The following is an 11,267-nucleotide window of genomic DNA, read 5'->3' as shown; positions in this document are numbered from 1 at the left end:
CTTTTGCTGTCACTTTTTAAATAGCTCTTTTTTTTTTTTTTTTTTTCCTGGTTTCATCAGTCTATCAATTAAGGGGTGTGGTTAATTGCTCACAGGTGACTATTTAACTGGTTGTAGGGCTCAGTCTGAGCGTGCTCAGTTTGAAGCAGTGGAGCTTGGTGTAAGTGGAGCTGGATTAACCGGTTCAATACCGGGCAATTTCACCCCCTTCCTTCCCAGGCCAATTTTTAGTTTTCAGCGCTGTCGCACTTTAAACGTCAATTGCGCGGTCGTGCGACGTTGTACCCAAAAAAAATTGACGTCCTTTTTTCACCACAAATAGAGCTTTTTTTTGGTGGTATTTGATCGCCTCTGCGGTTTTTATTTTTTACGCTATAAACAAAAGAAGAGCGTCAATTTTGAAAAAAACACAATATTTTTTACTTTTTGCTATAATAAATATCCCATTTTTTTTTTTTTAAAAACACATTTTTTCCTCAGTTTTGGCCGATACGTATTCTTCTACATATTTTTGGTAAAAAAAATCGTAATAAGCGTATATTGATTGGTTTGCGCAAAAGTTATAACATCTACAAAATACGGGATAGATTTATGGCATTTTTTTTTTTAAATATTTTTTTATTTTTTTAGCGGCGATTGCGATTTTTTTTGGTGACTGCGACATTATGGCGGACACATCGGACACTTTTGACACATTTTTGGGACCAATCACATTTATACAGCGATCAATGCTATAAAATTGCATTGATTACTGTGTAAATGTGACAGGCAGTGAAGGGGTTAACCACTAGGGGGCGGGGAGGGGTTAAGAATGTTTCCTAGGGAATGATTCTAACTGAAGGGGGAGGGGACGTACTAGGGGAGGAGACCGATCAGTGTTCCTCCGTTCTGGGAACACAGATCGCTCTCCTCAGAGCTGACAGGCTGTCGATCTGTGTGTTTACACACACAGATCCACATGCCGGCCCGGTCAACGGGCAATCGTGGGTGCCCGGCGGACATCGCGGCCGCCGGGCACACGCACCGGGTCCCGAGGAACGCGGCGGGCGCGCGCGCCCCCTAGACGGCCGGGAATCCCAGGACGTCATATGACGTCCACCCAGGATGGGAGATCCCATCTGTGGACGTCATATGACTATGGGCGGGTAGGGAAGTGGTTAAGTGGGAGTTAAACACAAGAGTTAGAGTATACAAGTCTTAGTGTTTGGTTGCTGTCTGCTGTCTGTTGCTGTCTGCTGTCTGTTGCTGTTTGCTGGGGTGCTTTTTGGGGGCTTTTCCTTTGACTTTTGCTGTCACTTTTTAAATAGCTCTTTTTTTTTTTTTTCCTGGTTTCATCAGTCTATCAATTAAGGGGTGTGGTTAATTGCTCACAGGTGACTATTTAACTGGTTGTAGGGCTCAGTCTGAGCGTGCTCAGTTTGAAGCAGTGGAGCTTGGTGTAAGTGGAGCTGGATTAAGTGGGAGTTAAACACAAGAGTTTAAAACAGGAGGTTATTACAGGGGTCATAGTACCTGTGTAGTGTGAGTATCTGAGTGTTGTCTGAGTAGTGTGTGTGGATCTTTAGTACTGTGTATTGTGTACCTGTGTATTGTCGTGTACCTGTGTATTGTCTTGTTGTGTACCTGTGTATTGTCTTGAGTATTAGTGCCAGGAAGCTAGCTCTTAGGTAATTTGGACAGGGTAAAATCCCCAATCCTCACTAAATTTAATAGGTACGATGCCCGGCGGGTGTGGAGAGGCGGCTCTTTGTACATCTTGCCGCATGTATGCGTTCCTTGATCATCCGATCGAGGGTGAATACTGCTGTGCAAAATGTAAGCACATTGTTTCCCTGGAAGCCCAGGTTCTGAATCTGGGGAAGCAACTGTCAGCACTGAGAAGTCCCTCCATACTAAAGGTGAGCCAGGAACGTACATGGCAGGTGCCGGCAGGGGCCAGCACAGAGGCGGGTGGAGACAAAGAGGTGCAGGCACTAGCAAAGAGTAGATGGGTGACAGTCAGGAGGGGTAGAGGGGGAAGTGCCAGAGAGGCCGTTCCAGGACTGGAGCATCCCAATAAGTACGCTCCATTGAGTGACATTGGTGAAACCAGTCAGGGACCAGCACTGCTGGAGATGAGGGACTCTCCTAGCTGCCAGGGGAAGAACTCCTCCAGTGAGAGTGGGGGGGCAGCAAAGGGAAAGGAAAGACAGATTTTGGTGGTAGGGGACTCAATTCTTAGACGGACAGAGAGGGCAATCTGTAACCAAGACCTGAAGCGCCGAACAGTATGTTGTCTACCGGGCGCTCGGGTTCGGCACATCACGGATCTTGTGGACAGATTACTGGGAGGGGCTGGGGAAGACCCGGCTGTCATGGTGCACGTTGGCACCAATGACAAAGTCAGAGGCAGATGGAGTGTCCTAAAGAACGATTTTAGGGACTTAGGAGCTAAATTGAGGAAAAGGACCTCCAAGGTAGTGTTCTCAGGAATACTACCAGTACATCGAGCCACACCAGAAAGGCAGAGGGAGATTAGGGAAGTAAACAAGTGGCTGAAGAGCTGGTGTAGTAAGGAGGGGTTTGGGTTCCTGGAGGACTGGGCTGACTTCTCAGTCGGTAACCGGTACTATAGAAGGGACGGACTGCACCTAAATGAGGAGGGTGCAGATCTGCTGGGAATGAAGATGGCCAAAAAGTTAGAGGGGTTTTTAAACTAGGCGATGGGGGGGAGGGTCCAGAGACAGTGATAGCCAGCGCGGAAGATATTCCAGAGGGTAGTATTGGGGGCATTAGTGGTAGGTTAACCAAAGCACAAAAACACAAGGTGAGTATAGTAGCAAGTCCTAGTTGCAATCTTGAAACACCCAATACGAGGACAATATGCGACCAGTCTAAACTATGTGGCATGTTCACCAATGCCAGGAGCATGGCGGACAAGATGGGTGAACTAGAGATACTGTTGTACAAGGAGGATTTGGATTTTGTGGGAATTTCAGAGACCTGGTTCAACAGCTCTCATGATTGGCTGGCAAACATTCAAGGGTATACCCTATACCGCAAGGATAGAGAAGGTAAAAAAGGGGGAGGGGTATGCCTATATATCAAGAATAATGTACAAGTGAGTGTGAGAGATGACATCACTGAGGGGGCTAGGGAGGAGGTGGAATCTTTATGGGTAAAGCTCCAAAGGGATGAAGCTAAGGGGAAAATAATACTGGGAGTATGCTATAGGCCCCCAAACCTGAGGGAGGAAGTGGAGACGGATCTCCTATCACAAATTGGATTAGCAGCAAGGATGGGAAGTGTTATCATAATGGGGGATTTTAATTATCCAGACATAGACTGGGCGGAGGGAACCGCGCATTCATTTAAGGCTCGCCAGTTCCTTAGTGTCTTGCAGGACAATTTTATGGGTCAGATGGTAGACGCACCAACTAGAAATAAAACATTGCTAGATCTACTGATTACCAACAATACAGACCTGATAACAGATGTGGAAATACGGGGCAATTTAGGTAACAGCGATCAAAGGTCAATTAGTTTCAGTATAAATCACACAAATAGGAAACATGAAGGGAACACAAAGACACTGAATTTCAAAAGAGCCAACTTCCCTAAACTACAAACCTTGCTAAAAGGCATAAATTGGGATAAAATATTAGGAACAAAGAATACGGAGGAGAGATGGGTTTGCTTTAAGAGCATATTAAATAAGGGCATTAGCCAATGTATCCCATTGGGTAATAAATTTAAAAGAGCGAACAAACATCCTGGATGGCTTAACTCCAATGTAAAAATGCATATAAAAGCAAAGGAGAAGGCCTTCAAAAAATACAAGGTTGAGGGATCATCCTCAGCATTCAGAATTTATAAAGAATGCAATAAGAAATGTAAGGGTGCAATTAGGATGGCTAAGATAGAACATGAAAGACACATAGCGGAGGAGAGCAAAAGAAATCCAAAGAAATTCTTTAAGTATGTAAACAGTAAAAAAGGGAGGACAGACCATATTGGCCCCATAAAGAATGAGGAAGGACATCTGGTTACAAAGGATGGGGAGATGGCAAAGGTATTGAATTTATTCTTCTCCTCAGTCTTCACAAGTGAATCGGGGGGCTTCAGTAACCAAAACTGCAGTGTTTATCCTCATGACACATCACAGGAAGCACCTACATGGTTAACAGAGGACGGAATTAAAATTAGACTTGAGAAACTTAACGTTAATAAATCACCGGGACCAGATGGCTTGCATCCGAGGGTACTTAGGGAACTCAGTCAGGTGATTGCCAGACCGTTGTTCCTAATATTTACAGACAGTCTATTGACTGGAATGGTACCAGCTGATTGGAGAAAAGCCAATGTAGCACCAATATTTAAAAAGGGCCCAAAAAACATCCCTGGGAATTACAGACCAGTTAGCCTAACATCAATAGTATGTAAACTCTTGGAGGGGATGATAAGGGACTATATACAAGATTTTAGTAATAAGAATGATTTCATTAGCAGTAATCAGCATGGATTCATGAAGAATCGTTCTTGCCAAACCAATCTATTAACCTTCTATGAGGAGGTGAGTTGCCATCTAGATAAAGGAAGGCCCGTAGACGTGGTGTATCTGGATTTTGCAAAAGCATTTGACACAGTTCCCCATAAACGTTTACTGTACAAAATAAGGTGCGTTGGCATGGACCATAGGGTGAGTACATGGATTGAAAACTGGCTACAAGGGCGTGTTCAGAGGGTGGTGATAAATGGGGAGTACTCAGAATGGTCAGGGGTGGGTAGTGGGGTTCCCCAGGGTTCTGTGCTGGGACCAATCCTATTTAATTTGTTCATAAACGACCTGGAGGATGGGATAAAGAGTTCAATCTCTGTATTTGCAGACGATACTAAGCTAAGCAGAGCAATAACTTCTCTGCAGGATGTGGAAATCTTGCAAAAAGACCTGAACAAATTAATGGGGTGGGCGACTACATGGCAAATGAGGTTCAATGTAGAAAAATGTAAAATAATGCATTTGGGTGGCAAAAATATGAATGCAATCTATAGACTGGGGGGAGAACCTCTGGGGGAATCTAGGATGGAAAAGGACCTGGGGGTCCTAGTGGATGATAGGCTCAGCAATGGCATGCAATGCCAAGCTGCTTCTAATAAAGCAAACAGAATATTGGCATGCATTAAAAGGGGGATCAACTGCAGAGATAAAACGATAATTCTCCCGCTCTACAAGACTCTGGTCCGGCCGCACCTGGAGTATGCTGTCCAGTTCTGGGCACCAGTCCTCAGGAGGGACGTACTGGAATGGAGCGAGTACAAAGAAGGGCAACAAAGCTAATAAAGGGTCTGGAGGATCTTAGTTATGAGGAAAGGTTGCAAGCACTGAACTTATTCTCTCTGGAGAAGAGACGCTTGAGAGGGGATATGATTTCAATTTACAAATACTGTACTGGTGACCCCACAATAGGGATAAAACTTTTTCGCAGAAGAGAGTTTAATAAGACTCGTGGCCACTCATTACAATTAGAAGAAAAGAGGTTTAACCTTAAACTACGTAGAGGGTTCTTTACTGTAAGAGCGGTAAGGATGTGGAATTCCCTTCCACAGGCGGTGGTCTCAGCGAAGAGCATTGATAGCTTCAAGAAACTATTAGATAATCACCTGAATGACCGCAATATACAGGGATATGTAATGTAATACTGACACATAATCACACACATAGGTTGGACTTGATGGACTTGTGTCTTTTTTCAACCTCACCTACTATGTAACTATGTAACTATGTAATCTCAATATTAAACATGGCCACTGATATTTAAAAGTATGTTCGTAAAAAATGAATTTGATATGTCTAAAGACTCACTAATTGAATCTTATTTTTCCATTATTCTCTATGGGCATTCCATTTAGTTCTATTATTCTCTATGGGCATTCCATCACCCTGTTAAAGTCTATGGGCATTCCCTTCTGTCATTCCTTTTAGTATGTCCCAATCACTAGCATAGGTGTGTGTGTAGCCTATTGCATTAGGGTGCGCACCCCAAAGATCAAACACACATGCTATATATATATATGGATAGGTTTGCTCAGGCCTGCAGCACACCACTCAGCGCCAAATGGATAAGTTAATGTTTCTAAACAGAGCTAGAACTACAAACTGGAAGATAAAAGGTATAAAAAAGACTTACAGTATCTAAACTGAGTGCTTAAAAAGACAGCAGCCGTTTAAAATTATAACATGAAAATGTCCATAATAGCATACATAAACTATAGGGGTAAACATACACTATAAAACAGCGCTAATGTTGAGCAAAACTATATGAGAAATCATGCGGCCAACTACGCATAAAATATCAGACAGAGAAGTAGAGAGTCCGTGAAGTGGTCAGAGGAATGTCCATAAGTGACAATACAGCCGTATCCAAGTGTGCGCCTTCCACCGGTCAATGAAATTTCACCCTGTGTTGACACTCTCCCCCTAGGGGGTCAGACTCACCAGATCTGCAAATCATAAAAGCCTCCAAGAGCAAAAAGATCTCCTCAACACCTCTCTCTCAATCCCACTCCGGGGGGTTTTTCAGGGGGGGTCACAATTGTTGGCAGCAATGCTGTTCCTCTTACCAGTCCCTTTGACTGTGTTGTCCAGCTCTCCTGGAACACTTGGCTCTCTAGCCTTTAGTCACAGAGCCCTGCTGCATGGCCCACCTGTGGCCTATGGATTGGGGTTCTCTTGACACCCCCGATAGAAGCTGACCTGACTCCTGGAACTGAGACCTCTGTCTCCTTTATGATTTGCAGATCTGGTGAGTCTGACCCCCTAGGGGGAGAGTGTCAACACAGGGTGAAATTTCATTGACCGGTGGAAGGCGCACACTTGGATACGGCTGTATTGTCACTTATGGACATTCCTCTGACCACTTCACGGACTCTCTACTTCTCTGTCTGATATTTTATGCGTAGTTGGCCGCATGATTTCTCATATAGTTTTGCTCAACATTAGCGCTGTTTTATAGTGTATGTTTACCCCTATAGTTTATGTATGCTATTATGGACATTTTCATATATATATATATATATATATATATATATATATATATATATAATTATTAGGCATGAGCCGAACACCCCCCGGTTCGGTTCGCACCAGAACCTGCGAACGGACCGAAAATTCGCACGAACGTTAGAACCCCATCGACGTCTATGGGACTCGAACGTTCGAAATCAAAAGTGCTCATTTTAAAGGCTAATTTGCATGGTATTGTCCTAAAAAGGGTTTGGGGACCCGGGTCCTACCCCAGGGGACTTGTATAGATGCAAAAAAAACTTAAAAACGGCCGTTTTTTCGGGAGCAGTGATTTTAATGATGCTTAAAGTAAAAAAAAAAAAAAAAGTGAAATATTCCTTTAAATATCGTACCTGGGGTGTGTCTATAGTATGCCTGTAAAGTGGCGCGTGTTTCCCGTGTTTAGAACAGTCCCTGCACAAAATGTCTCATTTAAAACTGCTTGCGGGTTTAATGTAATGTCGGGTCCTGGCAATATATATGAAAATCAGTGAGACAAACGGCATGGGTACCCCCCAGACCATTACCAGGCCCTTTGGGTCTTGTATGGATATTAAGGGGAACCCCGCACCCAAATTAAAATAAGGAAAGGTGTGGGGCCACCAGGCCCTATATACTCTGAACAGCAGTATACAGACGGTGCAAACAAGACAGGGACTGTAGGTTTGTTGTTAAGTAGAATCTGTTTGTAATTTTTAACGGGTACATTTTTAACGTGTTTAGCTCCAGCCAAAAAATCTTTAAGCTTTTTTGGAAAACATAGGGAAGGGTTATCACCCCTGTGACATTTGTTTTGCTGTCTTTCCTCCTCTTCAGAAGATTTCACCTCACTTTTTGTCCCAATGACAAATGTTTTTTGAAAATTTGGGTTTCTTTGTGGAACAAGGATTGGAAAGCATCAGTGGAAAGGAGAAATGTTTTTCCCATATTAACTCTTACAGGAGAGAATTTCCCTTCCTAGGGGTAGATTTCATCTCACTTCCTGTTGTCTCCTTCCATTTGCAAGTAGGAGTCGTTTGTAAGTTAGATGTTTGAAAGTAGGGGCCTGCCCTATATACTCAGCAGAAATTTGGGCCTTAGGTGTTGTTGTGGCCACAACACTGTAAGCCCTCACAGGGCCCTGCTGTGAAATATTAGATCAAGAATTGTAATTACATGCCCCTGTTGAACAAGGGCAGAAAAATTGGGCATTTGGTGGTGGTGGTGGTGGTGCTGGTGCCACAACACTGTAAGTCCTCACTCGCTCTTGGTGGGTGCAGAAATGGGCCCTGCTGTGAAATATTAGATCAAGAATTGTAATTACATGCCCCTGTTGAACAAGGGCAGAAAAATTGGGCCTTTGGTGGTGGTGGTTGTGGTGGTGCTGGTGCCACAACACTGTAAGTCCTCACTTGCTCTTGGTGGGTGCAGAAATGGGCCCTGCTGTGAAATATTAGATCAAGAATTGTAATTACATGCCCCTGTTGAACAGGGGCTGAAAAATTAGGCCTTAGGTACTGGTGCCACAACACTGCAACCCCTCACAGATACTTTAGTTGGAACGCAGAAATGAGCCCTGCTGCAAAGTATTGCATCAAAAATTGTAATAACACGCCCCTGTTAAACAGGGGCTGAAAAATTGGGCCTTAGGCACTGGTGCTGGTGACACAACACTGCAACCCCTCACAGATACTCTAGTTGGAACGCAGAAATGAGCCCTGCTGCAAAGTATTGCATCAAAAATTGTAATTACAGGCCCCTGTTAAACAGGGGCTGAAAAATTGGGCCTTAGGCACTGGTGCTGGTGCCACAACACTGCAACCTCTCACAGATACTCTAGTTGGAACGCAGAATTGAGCCCTGCTGCAAAGTATTGCATCAAAAATTGTAATTACATGCCCCTGTTAAACAGGGGCTGAAAAATTGGGCCTTAGGCACTGGTGCTGGTGCCACAACACTGCAACCCCTCACAGATACTCTAGTTGTAACGCAGAAACGAGCCCTGCTGCAAAAGTATTGCATCAAAAATTGTAATTACATGCCCCTGTTAAACAGGGGCTGAAAAATTGGGCCTTAGGCACTGGTGCTGGTGCCACAACACTGCAACCCCTCACAGATACTCTAGTTGTAACGCAGAAACGAGCCCTGCTGCAAAAGTATTGCATCAAAAATTGTAATTACACGCCCCTGTTAAACAGGGGCTGAAAAATTGGGCCTTAGGCACTGCTGGTGGTGCCCAGAACCAAAAATGTTCTTACAAGCTATCAGCGTGATGATTGAGGAGGAAGAGGATAATTACTCAGGGATAGTCACTCAGCATCAGCATAGGCAGTCTTTGAAGGGATCTGAGATTTCAAGAAAATTTATTCGGTTAAATCAGCATCAGGTGCTTGGTAGCTGGTGGTGATCCAAGACTAATTCATTTTTATGAAGGTCAGTCGATCGACCGAGTCGGTGGACAGACGCACCCTGTGATCGGTTACAAAGCCTCCAGCAGCACTGAATGTGCGTTCCGAAAGAACGCTGGATGCAGGACAGGCCAGTAGCTCAATTGCATACTGTGCAAGCTCTGGCCAGTGATCCATCCTCAAGACCCAGTAACCCAGAGGATTTTCGGTGGGAAAGGTGTCCAAGTCAGATCTTGCCCCTAGGTATTCCTGCACCATGTAAAACAGACGCTGGCGATGGTTGCTGGGTTCCAGAGAAGGTGGCCGTGGATCAAGGAGGGTTGCCAGCCAGTATTAGTCCTTCTCCTTGATACCACAAATACGAGGATCCTTACGCAGGCTTTGCAGGATCAGGGAGGCCATACAGCGTAGGTTTGCTGAGGCATTCGGTCCGGAGTCCTCTGGGTCACTAAGGACGACATGGCCTCCTCAAATGGTGACAGGACAGTGCATGCATCCCTGATCATACCTTGGGGCTGCGGACCAAAAAATTGTCTGAACGCATCGGTCAGACGGCCACCTTCTCCACCGCTCCTTCTTTGACTGACCGAAGCCTCAGCAACACGTTGTCCAGAAACAGGAGTTTGTAACCTCCCAGTCTCTGGGAACGCGTTGCACAGACCTTTCTGCAAGGCCTCCCGAAGATGTTTCATCCTCTGCACCCTCTGCGATGGCAAGATAAGGTCCGCAACCTTACCCTTGTAACGTGGATCAAGGAGGGTTGCCAGCCAGTATTGGTCCTTCTCCTTGATACCACGAATACGAGGATCCTTACGCAGGCTTTGCAGGATCAGGGAGGCCATGCAGCGCAGGTTTGCTGAGGCATTCGGTCCGGAGTCCTCTGGGTCACTAAGGACGACATGGTCCGCAGCCACCTCCTCCCAGCCACATGCAAGTCCATGTGTTTCTTGGGACTGATCCCTTAAAGACTGCTGCTGATGCTGAGTGCCAGGCTCCACCTCCATACTGACACAATCTTCCTCCTCCTCCTCCTCTTCCTGTGTGATCGGCGGGCATGCAGTAACACTGTCTGGATAAAGGGGGCCTTGAGAGCTAAGGAATCCTCCTCTTCCTGCCTCTGTTCTGCCTCAAGTGCCCTGTCCATTACTCCACGCAGCGTGTGCTCCAACAGGTGGACAAGGGGGACAGTGTCACTGATGCATGCACTGTCACTGCTCACCATCCTCGTGGCCTCCTCAAATGGTGACAGGACAGTGCATGCATCCCTGATCATGGCCCACTGGCATGGGGAAAAAAAAAACAAGCTCCCCTGACCCTGTCCTGGTGCCATAGTCGCACAGGTACTCATTGATGGCCCTCTACTGCGTGTGCAGCCGCTGCAGCATGGCCAACGTTGAGTTCCACCTGGTGGGCATGTCACAGATTAGGCGGTTCTTGGGCAGGTTAAACTCCTTTTGGAGGTCCGTCAGCCGAGCACTGGCATTATATGACCAGCGGAAATGCACACAGACTTTCCTGGCCTGCCTCAGGACATCCTGTAAGCCCAAGAACCGCTGCACCACCAAGTTAAGGACGTGAGCCAAACAGGGCACATGGGTCATTTGTCCCTGTCGGAGGGCAGAGAGGAGGGTGGTGCCATTGTCACAAACCACCATTCCTGCCTTAAATTGGCGTGGCGTCAACCACCTCTGAACCTGCCCCTGCAGAGCTGACAGAACCTCTGCCCCAGTGTGACTCCTGTCCCCCAAGCACACCAGCTCAAGCACCGCATGGCATCTTTTGGCCTGCGTACTTGCGTAGCCCCTTGAACGGCTACGGAGCACCGCTGGTTCCGAGGA

Source organism: Aquarana catesbeiana, linkage group LG12 (assembly GCF_042186555.1).
Source record: "Aquarana catesbeiana isolate 2022-GZ linkage group LG12, ASM4218655v1, whole genome shotgun sequence".
Lineage (NCBI taxonomy): Eukaryota > Metazoa > Chordata > Amphibia > Anura > Ranidae > Aquarana > Aquarana catesbeiana.
The sequence above is the reverse complement of the archived record's forward strand: the minus strand, read 5'-3'. Positions refer to the sequence as shown.